Source organism: Triturus cristatus, chromosome 11 (assembly GCF_964204655.1).
Source record: "Triturus cristatus chromosome 11, aTriCri1.1, whole genome shotgun sequence".
Taxonomy (NCBI): Eukaryota; Metazoa; Chordata; class Amphibia; order Caudata; family Salamandridae; genus Triturus; species Triturus cristatus.
The window spans coordinates 1,009,413,896-1,009,431,622 of NC_140594.1; positions in this window are offsets into that span (position 1 = coordinate 1,009,413,896).

The following is a 17,727-nucleotide window of genomic DNA, read 5'->3' on the forward strand; positions in this document are numbered from 1 at the left end:
TGAAAGGCATGATAGAGGCATGCTTGAAGCCCCAAGGAATAAATGGGAAATCCTCTTTCCATGTCTGTCGTTTGCCAACCGTAAGGTATCACAGAAAGGAGTGAGCGTCAGCCCATTTGAGCTTCTGTAAGGGCACCCTGTCTGGCAACCTCTGAATATGGTGAAGGAAGGATGGGAGCAAGCCCCATGGAAGACTCAGGAGGATGTAGTGAACTACATTCTGGCCCTCAGAAGCCAGGCTAAGTTGTGGAAGAAAGCTTCTGACAACTTGGAAGAGTGGTGTGACCACAATTCTACCACTTTGGAATTACAGCAGTGATGGAAAGTGTAGTTTATGGAACCAATGGCTCTCCAGGAGTGTTGGACTGTGCCCTATGAGGTGATTGAAAATAAGGGTAAGGCTACCTACCTGGTGGGCTTTAACACCCTCAGGCAACCCCACAGGATACCTCACATCAATTGCCTCAAACCCCACTTAGAGAAGTGTGAGATTACCATGCTATAGGTGACAGATGGAGAAGAGGAATAGGAGAGTGAACCTCTCCCTGACCTCTAGGATTCCAAAGAGAAGGATGAGTCTGTGGAAGGAGTAATCCTTTCCCCCACTCTAACTCCTGTGCATCAGAGGGACCGTCACCAAGTGTTGGGACAGTGGCCCTCTCTCTTCTCCCTTATTCCTGGGACTACCTACCTGTATACCCATAGACATATTGGACAGCATCCCTGTTAAGAATGAATCTGACAGGTTGTCAGCTAACTTGAGAATCAGCTTCAAGAGTGAAGTATCTAAGATGTTGGAATTGGGGATGATAGAGCCCTCCAGTAGCCCCTGGTCCAATCCTGTGGATCTGGTACCAAAAGCTGCCCCAGTGGGCACCACACCTGAACTAAGTTTTTATGTGGATTACAAAGGGATAAATTCTGTGACAAAGACTTATGTTCATCCCATCCCCAGGGCGGATGAGCTGATTGCCAGGTTAGGGGCTGCCCAGCCGATCACTCTAACAGAATGTGCCAAGGGGATGTTAGCCTTCTCCACTCCGGAGGGCCACTATCAGTTTTGATTGATCCCCTTTGGACTCAAGAATGCCACCTTCAAGAGGTTGGTAAACAAGGTACTTGCTGATATGGAGGCCTTCTGAGATGCCTACCTGGATGGCATAGCTGTCTTCAGTAGCAGTTGGAAGGATCACCTTTTCACCTACAGGAAGTGCTTCAGGCCTGACTATCAAGGCCAGTAAGAGCAAGATAGGGCAGGGGCCTATGATGTACTTGGGACACCTGGTGGGCAAGGGTAAGGTGCAACCCCTCTAATCCATGAATGAGACCTTCATGGCCTGGAGCCCCCCCAAAACCCAGACTGAGGTCAGAGCATTCTTGGACCTCACTGGGTACTACAGGATGTTTGTCAATAGATATGGCACCATTGTTGCCCCTTGACAGAGATGACTTCTAAGAAGCAACAGAGAAATGTGATTTGGACAGAAGCACGCCAAGTTGCATTTGACTCCCTGAAGCATTCCATGTACACAACCCCTGTGCTCAGGGCCCCTGACTTCTCCGAGGAGTTTATAGTTCATAACAAAGCCTTAACACATGGCATAGGGGCAGTGTTATCACTGCTAAATGAAGATGGCCTGGATCAACCTGTAGGCATCATCTATAGTAGGTTACTCCCTAATCAATCACTCAATCAATCAATCACTCAATCAGCATATGCATAGCTCAGCACTGCCATCCCTGGGTTATGTGGGAGCTGTGGGTGTGATGTTTCTGTCGAAAAGCCAGGTCTTGAGCTTCCTTCGGAAGTCCGCCATCGAGGGTGCATTTCGAAGATGGATGGGCAGGCCCCTCCAGGTCCTGGTGACAATGTAGGAGAAGGAGCGGCCTCTGCTGTGGCTTCAATGGATGTTGGGGTGTGTGTGCACAGACTAGTGAGGAGGAGCACGGGTGTCCACGGGATGGAAGTGCAGTTGGCGGTTGATGTCAGCATGTCTGTGATCGTTTTGAGCTTTGTAGACATGCGTGAGGAACTTAAACTGGCATCTCTTCTGGATGAGGAGCCAGTGGAGGGGCCCTATTCACAAAGGTAAGCTTAGACCAAAAGTCTAAGTTTACGACTTTTGGTATTCACAAAGGTAAGTTACGAGTAGTATCATTACGTCTGCACTCAGGGCAGAATCTCCGCCCGAGTGCGGAGATTCCACTCCACACCCAGAGTTTAAGCCAGTTGTCTCTTATCCAGTTGGCTACGTTGGTCGTGGCATCGCAGAAGTTCATTCTGGTGGTGGCGTGGTCTTCGTGAGTGAGGGGATAAGTTGAGTGTCATCTGCATAGGAAATTATGTTGAGGTCGTGGGATACAACAATGTCTGCAAGCGGGTCAGGCAGGTGTTAAACAAGAGTAACGCTGAGGGATTATCCTTGAGGTAAGCTGCATATGATGTCCTTGGGTTGGGAAGTGAAGGGAGACAGCCAATGATCTGTGTGCATCCGGTGAAGAAGGAGGTGATCTATTTGAGGGTGTTTTGCTATATATCGCTGTTGATGAGGGTTTGGTGGGATATGGTGTTGAACACAGCAGAGAGGTCAAGGAGGATCAGTGACACAGTCTCTCTGCGATCAAGGAGGGTTCTGATGTAATCTGTAGCTGTGATCCATACGGTATCAGCACTGTGGTTGGCAGGCAATCCTAATTGTAAGGCATCAAGTACGTGATTTTGTTCCAGGTATTCTGTGAGCTGTAGGTTTATGGCTTTCTCAAGTACTTTGGCAGGGTAGGGGAGCAAGGATATCGGTTGAAAAATGTTGTGTTCACTGGTGTGGGCGGGTAGAGGGTTTCTTTAGGAGGAGTCTGACCTCAGCATGGTTCCATCTGTCCGGTAAGGCCTCTGTGGTGATAGAGGAAGCAACTCAAGACCTGGCTGTTCGAGCAGTAGCGTTCCCCCCCCCCGCAGCGCCTTGAGACCCTCCGGGTGAGCAGTGCGCTATACAAATGCCTATGATTGATTGATTCATAGAGGTGTTGATGCTGGTGAGTTCCGTGCTGATTGGATTGATTCAGAGGTTAAAGAGACAGTGGGGGCAGGGTTGTGGGTGCCCCCGGAGTAAATGGATAGCATGATGGCTATGGTGGTCTGGGTGGTGAGCGGAGACTGAGTGTGATCATTTGGCTGGTGTGCGCTGGTTGGATGAGGCTTGTTGAGGTTGAGAGCAGGGGGTTGGGGGTCGAAGATGTTGTAGATGGTGCCAGTCTTGTTGTGGAAGTAGTCTAAGAGGGTGTCGCAGAGTTCTAAGAAGGGGTGGATCAGGGTTGGAGTATTCATTGACTATTTTGAAAAGTTCATTCATGTGTTTGGCTGCTGTGTTGATGTGGGCTGTGGTGGGTGCTCTCTTGACTTCTTTGATACATAGGTGGTAGGTGCTGAGGGATGCTTTGAGAGCGGTTTCCTAGTGGCATGCCATAGTTTCTCGAGTAGGTAGCAGCTACGCTTGGTGGTTCTCTCTAGGGTGTAACAGTGTGCTTGTTTTGAGGTTTTCTTGTTTTTGCTGGTTTCATCAGGCTGAATCTGTCAGCGCATTAGGTGATCCATTCAGAGACATTCTGAATGGCCTTGTCCAGGTCTGATGAAGCATCGGGTTGAGTGCTGCAGAGGGCCTGTGTCCACTGTGTGTCAGTTACCTCATCCCAGCTGTGGTCGGAGGAGCTGTGATGCTTGGTGATGGTGTGGTGTGCGTTGGAGATGGTGAAGTCCAAAATCCATCCAGGTGAGTTCTGTGATGTGGCTGAATTTGAGTCTGTCTCTGGAGGTGAAAATGGTGTTGAGTGTGTGGGTACAGTGAACAGTTGGGTGAGGCCGATGTTGCTCAGGTTCTCCAGGAGGGTGGTAGATTTGGCATAGTTGGGGTTGTCGACATGGAAATTAAGTTTACCAAGTAGGATGTAATGGTAGGAGTCAATGGCAAGCAGGGGCGATGAGGTTGGAGATGGTGTTGCAGAAATCTGGTCGAGATCCCAGGGGTCTGTATAAGAGGGTGCCTTATTGTTTTCTTGGCTTCGGTCTATAGTTGGAAGTTGAGGTGTTCCATGATGGAACTGGGGTTGTTATTGGTGGTGATGCATTAGATGGTTTCCTTGAAGATGATGGAGATGCCCTTGCTTTGTTTGTTGGTGCGCTCTCGGTGTATCATCTTGTAGCCACCAGGAGTTGTGGTGACGATGTCGGGGTTCAAGGAGGGGCTGAGTCATGTTTCGGTGATGAAGGTGACCTGAGGGGAGAGGGTGGTGATGGTGTCCCAGATTTCCGTGGCATGTTTACAGGGGATCCAACATTGAGAAGGATACATTGGAGCTGTTCTGGGTTGTTCGTGGTCTTCTGGGCAGAAGTGGCGTAGCATCCTATGCAGACTGGCCATCCTGGGTTGTAGGTGAAATGACAGAGGCAGCATGTGAAAGGTCCTTCCGTGGATCTGGGGGAGGTAATGAAGCAGTTGTTGTGGCATCTGGGATCCAGGGTCCAAAGCTCTGTGGTGGAGTAGTGGTGGGTGGTCAGAGGGCCAGCGTTCTTGGTGCTGGGTGCTGTCCGGGCGTGGGCAGGTACAGACGGGCTTTCCCTTGGTGTTCCTTCAGCGCACCGGTGGCATGGCTGCGCTGTGGAACACATTAAGTCTTGGCGAGGGAGGGGCATTAGGCAGCGGGTGGTATGAGGAGAGAGGAAACGGTGTGAAGAGCGCCCGGCGAGGCGGCAAAATGGTCAAGCAAAGGCAGTAAAATAGAACACAAACACAGCGTCTAAAACATACAGTAAAGTTGCTAAGTCTTAAAAAATACAATGACTAAGATATATGTGAACACTAGCTGGGAACAGTATGGCTATTTTGTGGATTAAAGGCTATGAGGGCATACACATCAGGCAGACATGCAGGCTAACTAACCAGGAAAAGAAAGACTGTCCCGTCAGGCAAATTAGGCAGACACACCTGGGTGACGGAAGCGGCAGGCATTGGGATCGGTTTCAAGGGGTGGGGCTTACCGACTCAGCAGGAGTCAGAAAGAGACCAGGGCAGACTGCAAGGAGAGGTGGTACAGGACCCCAGGGAAGAGATGTGGAGTTCTATAGAAAGTTAAGCTTGCTGTGGTCTGGTCAATAACAAAGTTGAGGCCATACCTATTTGGCACTCACTTCCTGATTTAGACTGACCACAGGCCCCTTAGGTGGCTCATGCAAATGAGAGGTGAGAATCCAAAATTATTTAGGTGGTCCATTCCCCTGCAGGGTGGCACACAGACCAGAAGTAGACCATGCCAATGCTGATGGTCTGTCCAGGTTTTTTTTGCCTTAGTGATGGGAACTCCCTAGAGGTTGGGTAGGTTTTCCCACTTTTAGGCAGGGGGGACACGTGTTAGACCTGCCATCCTTAGGGTGCTCTTCTCCCAACTTTTTGCCTCCTTACCTCTTCTTTTCGCTGGCCTTAGGACTCTGAGCACTTGACCACTTCTGACCAGTGCTAAAGTGTAAATGCTTCTCCCCTAGATATGGTGACATTGGTGTGTACCTGATTGGCATATTTAGGTTACCTGCAAATTTGTTTTTCACTACTGAGAGGCCTACTCTTCTCATAGTCTAGCATTGGGAGTTCCTTAAAACACTTTAAAGCTGTAAATCCTGATTAGAAAGGAGTAGCTAAATAATTCATCATATCTTTGGAATGGTAATGATAAATCCCCTTCAGTGGTAAATTTAGATTTGACATTACTATTGTAGAAATGCCACTTTTAGAAAGTGGGTATCTCTCTGCTCTTAGCTGGGCTCTGTGTACCTGCAACCTGTCTTCAATACATGTCTAGGTTAGTTGAAATTTACACTGTGCATTCCCTCTACAGTGACAAACACAGGAAGGGTTGGCGTGACAGGGGAATCACCAGCATTCTTGGGCAGGAAGGGGGAGTGGGAGCTAACACTTGCATCTGAATAGGTTGTGTCCCGTGTCCCAAATAAAGAACTGTTTACCACCCACAGATAGCCTGTGATGAAAGGGGTATCTGTGCAATTCAATGAGCTGCTTTGTAGTCACCCCCCACATCAAAAGCACATTTGGGTATAAGTACTGGGGCTCTAACCCTACCCCAAATCAGAACCCATCCATCAGACTCTTGATGACGACGCTTTGCTCCAACCAAGGTATTTTTTCAGCAGACACTGAGTGGTTCCTGTAGCCGGCCTGCCCTCCATCACAGTTGGCCTGAACTTTAGAATCGCACCGGTCTCTCAGGACGTCAAGTAACCTTTTAGCGCTATTGACTTCTAGGCACTGATTTTGCATGTATTCTTTAAAAATTCATATATCGATTTCTACTGATTAGATTTGTGTTGTTTTGGTCTTGTTTTACTCAGATAAATATTCTCTATTTTTCTAAACTTGTGGGGAGTCATTTGTGGTGTTTCATGGTGTTACTGTGTGTGTGTGTGTGTGTGTGTTGCACAAATACTTTACACAATGCCTCTTAATTTAAGCCTGCATGCTATGTGCCAAGCTACCAGAGGGTGAGCACAGGTTAATTTAAAGTGTGTATCTAGCTTACCCTGACTAGGATTGTGGTCCCAACTTGTATAGGGTGCAAACCTCTGCCAACTAGTGACCCAATTTCTAACAATCACAGAAAAAGCAATCATGTAATGCTCTCTTCAACCTACAGGGATGTGGTCATTAGTTGAATTAAGGTCTCCCTCAGCAATTAAAAGATCAATGATGGACACTATGATGTAAGTAGGCTCAGCATGGCATTGAAAAAGGTCAATTCTGAAGAGGAATAATGAAAATAAATTGACTTTGCAGTAATTAGGGTCACCTCAGGGGAGATTGAAGTCCTTATGTATGATATTACTATCATATTTAGCAAGATGACTGGTCATGTGCTCCATGTACTCTTCAAGACAAGTGGTATTATCCTCTATCATGATGGTAAATGGCATTGCGTCTAATAGGAGAGGAATGCTCCAATTTGATTTCCATGCTCAAACACTGGAAGGAAGAGAAAGAGACAGTGGCTGTCTTTCTACACTTTCTGTATATGACTGCAACACATCCACCAGATCTGCCCTCTTGATGAAAATGTATGATGGAGTACTGCTACGGGAACAGATGATCCATATTATGGCAAGTGTCTATGGAACACTTCCTATCTTCTTCCCCTCTTCTTTCTAATCTATTCTTGAGATCTCAGGCTAGCATTCTTAAAAATTAGAATCCTGATTTGTAATTTTAAGCAATAAAGCATAATGAGTCCACTAACATCAAAGTATTCCCCTCCACAAGGGAGGTCATTCAGGCTTCCATGAGTAATAATTCTCCGACATTAATTCCTTCCAAATCAGATATTCTGATCACCTAACGTATGATAAACCCATGGGAAATGTAATCATAGATAGGATCAATGAATACTCATCATGCACCTATCTTGCTCGCATGAAATCTAAAAGTGATGCCTGTCATCAGACCACAATGATGACTAACTTGTATTTTCTCCATTGACATAGTTTATACCATGTCTTTCTCCACACAAATTGCCCTAGTACTAGCATTTCAAGAGGTAGTTGACATTGGTAGTTACCAAGAACTCTTTCAAGAGGCACACTTGGTGCTAATTTACAAGAAGCTCGCCTAGGAACTGTTGAGCATTGACTACCAAGCCAGAAGGAATCTGACATGAAGTGCAGTACTATTATACTGTGCATTTGTAGAATATGCCAGGACTTGTGATAAAGTGGACTCTGGGATGTTATTGAGCTATCTCATTACTCATAGAAAATTGCCATCATTAGCAATAAAATGTATGTGTAAATTTGGGGCTAGATTAAACTTATCAATGAAAAGCTAAGTATCAGGATTGAAGTGTATTAAAAGTCAGAAAGCAAAGCAAACTAGAAATCATTAACTTGCATGCTTTTCTGGTTTAGACACAGTTTTCTGAGGATATGATTAGGCGTTCTAAGTAAAAATTAAAAGATGGATGCCTGAAGAGGTGTCCCATGGGTTGAAAGATATTGCAGGTGTTGTGACTGAATCTGAGGTGCAGCCCAGGTACATATCTATTTGCATTTACCTTCTTTTTTTAAAACAAACATGATATTCTATCAATTATAATAATGTTTCGATGACTTTGTTAATAGTGATAATGTGCTATTAAGTACTGATCTCCTTTTCGTTCGAGACAACTTTAGGTTTTCTGTTTGAACATGTTATTGCTAGTTAATAGTAATCATATTGTAAATTTTACTGAATATTTATATGGCTAAAAATGCTCAGGAAGATTTTCCCATTTATACCTTGCGAGCTTAAAAAACAGTGGTCTCTGCTCTTATTCTTTCTGAATTAGATTATTTTAATGCCCTCTATATCAGACTGCAGAAAGGACTTCTTGGTAAACTGCAAGTTCTCCAGAATGGTGTGGCTCGACTTTTAGTGGGGATTCCCAGGCATCAATCTGCCAAACAGGCCCTTGTCTCCCTCCACTGGCTCCCTATGAAGAAACAAATTAATTTGAAAGCATTGTGCATCACGTTCAGGTCCTTGCACAACTCCAGACCCGGGGTACTTAAAACACTGGATCCACTGGTGTACCCCCACTAGAGCACTTTGATCCTCCACTGTACACCTCGTCAAGGTTCCTAGGATTAGGCTATCAAACTGGGGTGGTATACATTTTATTAGCACCTTCAAATTGTGAAACACGCTTCCAGTGCATCTGAAAAACTTCTCTGAACTGCTCTGTTCAGAAAAGCCCTAAAAACATGGCTTTTTACTCAATAAGGGGCATATTATCAAGTGCTGGCGATAACATTATCGCCGCTTTAGCATCCGATTTCGGGCGAAAAGCGGCGATAATTTTATCGCATTATCAACAAGGACACGCTAGCGTGTGTTTCCTTGCCTTAGCGCCCATTGTCAGCACGCCTCGCATCGCATCGTTAATGAGATGCAAAGGAGGCGTGCCTGACAAAACTCCATGGGAAAATATCACTAACCCAGCTTCGTGATATCATCAATGAGGGGTAGCGATATTTTACATCGCGTTAACTATGCCTTAACGCAGGATATTTAACGTCTGTTAAATTCCAGACTAAGTCATACCTAACATGGGAGGTGGATTGTGGGGCTAAGACCACAGGGCCCTATCATCAACCATATCGCTGTTTTCCAAGGAACATCACTGGAAAACCAGCGTTGTTCCATGGAAAACGGCGATATAACCGCTATCGCTGGAATTTTTATTGCCTCGGTGATACGCGTTGTTAATAACACGCTAACCGGGTGATAAATTCCAGCGATAGACGGCAATAAATAAAAAAGCGCTAAGCGCGCTTTGCGATATTTATCGCTGTCTATTGATGATATGCTCCTAAGTACTTATCTTAATAGTTATAGGACTTATTGTATTTGATTCTTCCTGCCAAAACTCCTCTCCTATCTTTGGCTATCAGCGCCTGGACGCCCAGGGGCAGTAGTTTGCATTTTATAAATATAAAATCAAATCAAGAATAAACCAAAAAATAAAATTGAAAAAAATAGATAAATAGTGTAATACTGGGCACCTTACACATCAGTGTTTATCATGTTGATTAGCTATCATATGTTGCATTTACCCAACATAATCAGTGTGTATTCTGCTAGTAACGACCACCAGGTATGGAACTTGGGGTGAAATGTACTAATATATGGTTGCAAAATACTGGATTTCTGTGACAAGTACAGATTTTTAAGGTCTTACCTATGTACTAATAGGTTGGTTCTTAAATCAGAAATGTAGTGGGTCTGAAATTAATACCACCTACCTAATGAGGTTAGTTGTAATTCCTTCGGACTACACTTCATTACCATAATAGAGATGATGGCCTGATCGGGTCAGCTGACCACCATGTCTGTGATTGCTTTTAAACAAGACAAATTTTTTTTTTTATATGCAGCTAATTTTCTTTAAATTAAAAGAAAATGGGATGCATTAAAAAAATGAAAAGTATAATCATTATTTTTGTTGGTACTAAGAAGTTGTGTCATGGACCACTGCAGACTCCTAAAATATGATTTTTTATCAATATTAACAAAAGACAAGGGATCCCTTTGGGTCACTCTTCTATTTACGAACGGGTTACTACTACCTTTATGTCATCAGTAAAATATTGAAGTTTTGCAACCACATTTCGGTCTCAAAGTATAATACATACCATAAGGAATCAGTATTTGGAGGAGGCGCCCTAAACACGCCCTAAACACGCCCCTTCCAAATACTGATTATGTATGGTTTCGTAAATCAATTTAATGATTCAGAAAACCTTTTCTGAATCATTAAATGGAATTAGTGCATTTGAAAAAAGGTTTTAGCATTCACAAAACCCTTGATTTACCGAAAGTCCTTTTTACATCTTGCCCCATGGATTTTAGTCCTTAGAACTATTTCCTGTTTTTATATTGACAATACCCATAGTTTTCGGTCCTTGCAGACCTCTTATATACTGGGTGAACTCAGAAACAAATGGGTTATAATAGAAATGCTGCTGTCGACCATTTTATGGCCATCTTGTCTGTGCAAGGGCCCATGCGGCTAACATAATTTAGATATGATTAGGCCATAGAAGAGAGCTTCCACATGTCAGCAGTAATTGGGTTTTGAACATAAAAGTGTTTTTATTCTAAAGGGAAATAAATGTTTAGCTTCAAAAAGAGTAAATTCACAGTTCTTAGACATTTCAATGTCACACTGAAGCCCTATAAAGGCAAACTTTTTTTTTTACTGTTTTACTGAAACAAAAATCAAGTTAAAGGATAGTCTGATTTGATTATGACATTAAGCAAAGACAAAATGCTGGATTAAGACATTTCCTAGAACTGCTCATGTGACCTTGACTTTTTAAGAAAACAGTGAAGGACTTCTGGTTACTCGAATCCTGTGTGCCTTCTGAAAATATATAACAAAAAATAAGAAAAATAATTCAATATTCACCAGTTTTGTACGTTATGTGAACCATAACTCGTAGTGCTCATGATGTCACCCATATCATCAGTGATGTCACTCATGGTGTCATGTATGATGTTATCAGTGGTGTTATCAATGATATCATTTGATATACTATAAATGATGACATGCATGGGGTCATGATCAGTGAATGGTGGGGGTACGAATTATAGTGTGTGGTTCATATTTAACCTGGCAAATCTCAGAATTTTCTCTATATTCTGTAATATAACTATACTGTTTCTTTGAATGTTACTTTTGCAGTTAAAAGTGTGCGGTAGGTGTGATAAGAAAAATAATGCCCCTGTATGATATTGCAACTAATGCCACATTTTGCCTGACTGCTCTCTTGTGTGGAGTACATTACTGGGGGTGAATGTTTTATTTGTTTAGCATCCTATCCATCATCTGTTTTTTTTGCATTTGTCACCCTAAGTGGGAAGGGTATGCCCAGATGTGGATTCCGTGCTCGCTATGCCACCAGCTTCAAGTTAGCCTGGCTGATGAGGGGTGATACCCAGAAACCAGCCCCAGGATGCTTGTTTCCAGTCCAGGGAGGACCTGGCACTTCGGCTGGACTGTTCCCCTGGGGAGCAGGGTCAAGACTGATTTGCATATGGCTGAGTCCAAACTGGAATGGCAAGCAAATAATCTATGGATTTAACAGAGATCTGTGACTGGGTGAACATTTGATTTGTTCAGCATTCTGCCCCTCATCTTTACTTTTTGCATTTGTCACCCTAAGTGGGAAGGGTATGCCAGACGTGGGTCCTGTGCTTGCTATGCGACCAGATTCAAGCTAACCTGGCTGATGTCAGGTTAAACTGCAAAACAGGTTCCAGTATGCTTGTTTCTTGTCCAGGGAGGCCCTGTACTGGCAATTCAGACTGGATTGTTCCCATGGGGAACAGTCCAGAAAACAGTCTGACAGGGTTACAGAGGATATTACCTTTGTCACCCTGATGTATTACCATCTGCCAAATTTAGAGCTGACTGCCGGACTAGCGGTCATCTCTGTACATTGAGAGGAACCCCAGTCAAGGTGGTTCCCTTCAAGGTACAAAACATTTGGCTGACAGCAGCTGTCAGTTGTGACGGCCATCCACAATATGTTTAACATTCGATTTTCAAAAACAAACTCCCAAAGTGGGAAAAGTCTCAGGATGTGGAGGTCATTTTTTTCCCCTTCACTATCAGGTTACTCCTGAACACTAATGGACAGAAAAAAGGATATACTGCCACCCACCCTGAAGAGGCCGGGTAGTGTAATGTAATGCCCTTGCCCTGGTGGCCCTTATTGTGTTGAGGCCTCATATGAGGGGTTCTTTTGACAGAACCAATTGGGGCTTAGTTGATGGAAAGCCTACTGTCCACCCTTCTCAGAGCCATAGGAAAGGCATTTTTTATTTCTTTGGTGCCTTTTGACAAATCTGCACAAAACTTACCAAAAACAGTTCATTCACTTTGGCTACCTGAATAAAACGTCCATGCTGGTGCATAAAGTAGGGCTAGGTAAAAGGAGCAGGGGTCTCTCAATATTTCCCATTTCAATACCCATTGGAAACTTTGCTCTCAATACACAAAAACGCAACAAACTGCATAAAGCCAAATTTGACAAAAGTCTAGAACTTTACTCAGAAAGAGTGCTTTTTTAATTTGGTGTAAATCCGTTCCAACTTTTTCTAGAAATGAGTGTTAAAAAGGAGCTTGCTGTTGGCATTAAGGAGTTAACAGTGGTAAATAGTTAGAGATATCTGGATCGTTGTTTTTCAAATATGCTCATGGTTGGTTCATTCAAAGTGGATGAGCATGTTCTGATTGGCTGACCACAACATGGAGAAAATGCTGTGCAGTCATTTCAGGCCTTATGGACTCGGTCCCTTTGTCTTAAAAGACAAAACACTGGCCATATAAGGGAGAAAGGTAAGCAGTGTCAAAAAAATAAATAAATCAGGTCACTGTCACTTTGGTACTGACTGTGGCACCCCCTCAGAAACCACATTAGTAGTAACACGGTAAATCCATTTTGTGGTAATGTACTACTACAGTATCACAGTACTGCTAAAACATTATAAAAAACTATGGGAAGGGAAAACTTTGTGGCCAAACATGATTTTACATGGCAGGGATTGGCTGCCTGCAGTGGGTTAAGCCCAGGGGCAATTTACTAATGCATAAGGTAAATGCTGTGCTCTGAGGGTGGATTGGGTTTCTGTGAGGGATGGGTCACCTCGATTAATTGAATGCAGGGCTTGGCCAGAGGCCAGGCTCTGTGGTCAACCCCTTCTGGCACACGGAAAAAGGCCAGGCACAGTGGGCAGTTGGCCACCAGCTGGTGGATGTGAGAAGGGCCTAGCTAGAGGCCAGACCCTTTGGCCAACCTGGAAACCACACTACAAGCACGTAGCGGTAATGGCACTGATGTAGTGAAAACATTTCTTAAAAAGGAAATGAGTAGGGTCTGGTGATAGACCAGATCCTGCGGCTAACGACCATTGTGAAGGTTGTGGGCTGAGCACAGTGAGGGTAAGTTACCTGTAGAGGGTTGGGCACCGAGCCAATTCAATGCTGAGCACAGATGGAGACAATGGGCAACAGGAGCTGGGTGGTAACGGGGTGGTTGGGCACCTGTAGAGGGTTTGGTACAGAGTCTTGTATCCAACCAGATTGACCGAGGGGTTTGGGCATATGCAAACACTGAAAGTCACTGAAAAAATCGTTACAGTGAAGGTAAAGTTAGGTATGGAAAAAATATTTTAGCTTACACTAAACAAAACCTAGAAATTCAGTGAAGAACTGAAAGGTTAAAGTGACGTTATAGTTTGATGTGGAAGTAAGATAATATCTAAAGTCTAAAAATGGAAAGAAAAAATCATATTTGTCAGTTGATGCAAAACGAGATGTTATCAATGATGTCATTTAACTTGTCATGAGTGATCTAAAATGTGCGGCATAAGTTGTTCATACAGGAGGCTCAAGTTATAGTGAGTTTTCTACCTATAACTGGTGAATGTGTTTTTTCAGTTTTTAATCATTATTTTTTATCTCAATTCAACACCTAAATATAACATCTTTTCAACCCTTATCTTTTCAGTGAACATGCATATATATAAATGTTTTATTTGTTTTTTGAAAGGAGGATCCCAATAACCTTCAGCCACTTGCGATGACGATGTGCGGTGGACTTGGGCAGTCCCAAAATAGCAACAATGATTCGTCTCCTGAGCTCTGCAGAAGGTGGTTTAATTTAATGATGGCAAAACAGCCAACACATTTCGCCCAAAATGTTCATCAGAGTGGCAAGTTCAATTAACTATTCAAATACATAGTGAAACCATAAACATAGATAATGGACATACAGTGATTGTGGTGCTGTTTGGTTCCTGAATAACAGCAACTATTTTATAATGGATTGCGATACATAAAATATTATGCAATAAACCATAACTCGTAAGTGTTTTCTAATAAAAATTTAATTCATTTCCTGGAAAGTATAACAAAGGATGAAAACTATATTAATTATATATTTGTCCCAGTGAAGAAAAAATACTAATGTATAAGATATTAATATATTATAAAGTCAAATGGAGCATCAAAAATGATATGTGAAATTAGTCACTTCGGAAGTGATTAGATGAAAATCACACCAAAAAGTATGTACTCAATTCCACACCCCAGTGGGCAATACAAGAATAATAAATCAATGCTAAACATATTTATAGAATTGATCAATTCTTTGAATAACTGCCCCAGGGGGCATGAGCTGCTTCGATTGTAAGTCCATACATTTGAGGTTATAATGGTTATAACCAAGCATGTAAAAATTAATTGCGTTTAAAGTTGCATCATTATCCCACGACAATACATTTAGATTTAAATATTACAAAACATCTTAACCTAATCAAAAAATGATCGCAGATCCTCAAAATATTAATAATAACAGAACATACAAATAATATTGTGCTTAGCTGTAGAAGACCAGCTCCACGATCAACTGAAGTGAGACCACCCTGGTGCACCGAGATAAAAAACAGATAAAGTCAATAAAATCATAGGTAGTTGAACCTCATCACTCAAGAACTACAGATGAAAATTGTATTCAGATTAGTTAGAACTTTTTGGAAGCTTGTTTTACATGACCCCAAATGTACAGTCATTTCCTGTATTTTCCTGGTTGGGGACAAGAGTATCCAAATCAAGGATATATTTAGATTCTAATCTCTTGAGTTCATGTACTCTTTTACCCCCTCTTATATTGGATTCAATTCTGTCCAACACAAAGAACTGCAATAAATTACTATTCTGATATTGTATTGTAAAGATGTTGTGAAACTGTATATGGTCTGTCATTGTGTCAAATTGCTCTAAGATGTTCCACAATGTGTTTTTTTAGCCAGAGAAATGGTACTTCTAATGTACATCTTCATAAAGGGACATAAAAGACAGTATTTACGATAATCAGAATTGTATGTCAGAAACCTTTTAATTATGAATTACCTGTTAATATTCGGAATCTCAAATTTGGATATCTTGATAATATTTTTGTATGCGTTACACTTTCTAAAGCAAAAAAAGCCAAACCTTCCTTAAATTTGCCTCCATTAGGTTGCAGCTTAAACTGTCTTCCGGAGATTTGTTTTTCTTATAAGAAATCTTAGAACGATAACCCACATATTCAGTGAAAATTTCATCAGTGTTTAGCCCATGCCAATGTTTACATAGAATAACTATGTGCAGCTCTGTTTGTAATATTGAACAATTAAATCGGTGTGATAGTCGATGACTCTGTGAAGTCTGGGGGCGTTGAATATTACAGTTGAGAAGAATAAAAAAAAACATAAAATAAACATACACTGGACCAATAGTATTCGTGAAACTAAAGAAGAATACTTCATTTATTACTGCAGCCCCTAATTTTGTGCTTAATCAGGCCTATTAACATCCCTATATAGGATTTATCACATATCCCTGATGAAGTGATATGTAGTCGTGAAACATGTGTTGGCCTCCATCAATACATATTCAATGATTGGAAATGAACTCTAGTATTAGACCAATAGTCATTAAATAAGTCTATTCTTCTGACAGCTCAAAATACCTCAAAAACTGTCAGTTTGTTTGTATTTCACATAAAACAGGAGGGTTTAGTCCAGTGATTTTGTTTAGGGTCAAGAGTCAAATCCATTAGAGATCCTCTGTAGCTCTCCCCTCTCCCTTTGTAGTAAACAGTTTATGTCATGTAATGTTATGTAATGTTATGGTATGGTATGTTATGTTTCATGTTGTGTTATGCCAAAACACGTGACAGCCTCCAACCTGTCCTCAAGCAACAGGGAAAATTGTATGAAAGTCATTTTGATTGCTATTGATGGGAACACGTGTCTGCTATCAGGATTATTCCAGTCTTACTACTCAATTTGAGGCTGAAGGAGGAAGAGATTATGACGGACTGCGTGGTGAGACCGTGGGTTGTGGGCAGGCGAGCAAGAAATGCATTTTAAATGCTCCGCAGAACAATCTAGCTGCATTCCAGTCCTTGCATAAATGCGTTAAAGTAGCAAAAACTGTGCACTTGTGTTTACGGACTGACGTCCACCATCATCTGAATGGTTATATTGAGTGGAGATTGTCATGTCTTAATTTGGTGACAGCAATGATGTGGAGTTGTGGACACGTGAACAGGATGTACCCACAATAGTTACATTCAAGCATTTCTATCCAGCGTTGCGCTACACCTATTGTACAAGGCATAAGTCAAAGGGAGCTTTATTCAAAGATCCTTATATATGTAACAAATAACTAATACATTCAAAATGTATCCTAATAAATGAGAGGGTGTTATCCTGTTTAGTCTTTATCCCAAATATTTGGTTCTTTGAGATAAACTCTTCTGCTGTTACAAGTATGAATTCTGGCAGGTCCATGTTAATTTTCAATCCTTCTGAGGATTGTAACTAGAGTAACAACAAATTGCCATAATGATCATACAGGTGTTCCTGTGTTGAAGAGCATACAATGAGTAGCCTCTGTTGATTGTACACATCTTTCTTTTTTTGTTTAAATCTTTTTTATTGGCATTTCTTATTTTCATACAACACTAACAGTGTAATGACATCACATCCCATGATAATATGTAGGCAATGCAGTTCAAAGTACAGATTACCATTGAGTCGCATCAGCTGGCGGATGTGGCATTTCAAACAGTTAATTAAGAAATAGCATTACAATAAGACTAATGATGTTGATGAGATATTGTGATATACCACATGTTTACATTCTAAACATGGTGCATTATGTATTTAAACTGTGGATGTTGGCTACAACAAAATGAGTACAAAGTAATCAAATCAGTGATTGGGTGTTCGCCTGAAACCTGTTGCCTGGTTTGTTGGAAAGGGACAGTCCTCCTGGAAGTTGCTGGTGATAGCCTCTTGATGTAGGATCTCAAGCTCTGGGAGTGGGGGTCTGTTCTTCCTGGTCTTCTGTACGTGTACTCTCAGAGACTAAATATTGGCTGGCCTCATGCACTTTCCTGAGTCTCCTCCGCCGTAGCATCCAGGCTCTGTAAGTCTAATACTATATTCTCCCAGTGAGTCACAGGGGTAACTTACAAATCCACAGCAGGTCTTCTCGACAAAAGGCTACCCCCTTTGCCCTAGCCCAGTTGAGCGGGGAGCGTCGCCAAGCTATTGTGTGGGGTGCCATTTGGGATTCCAT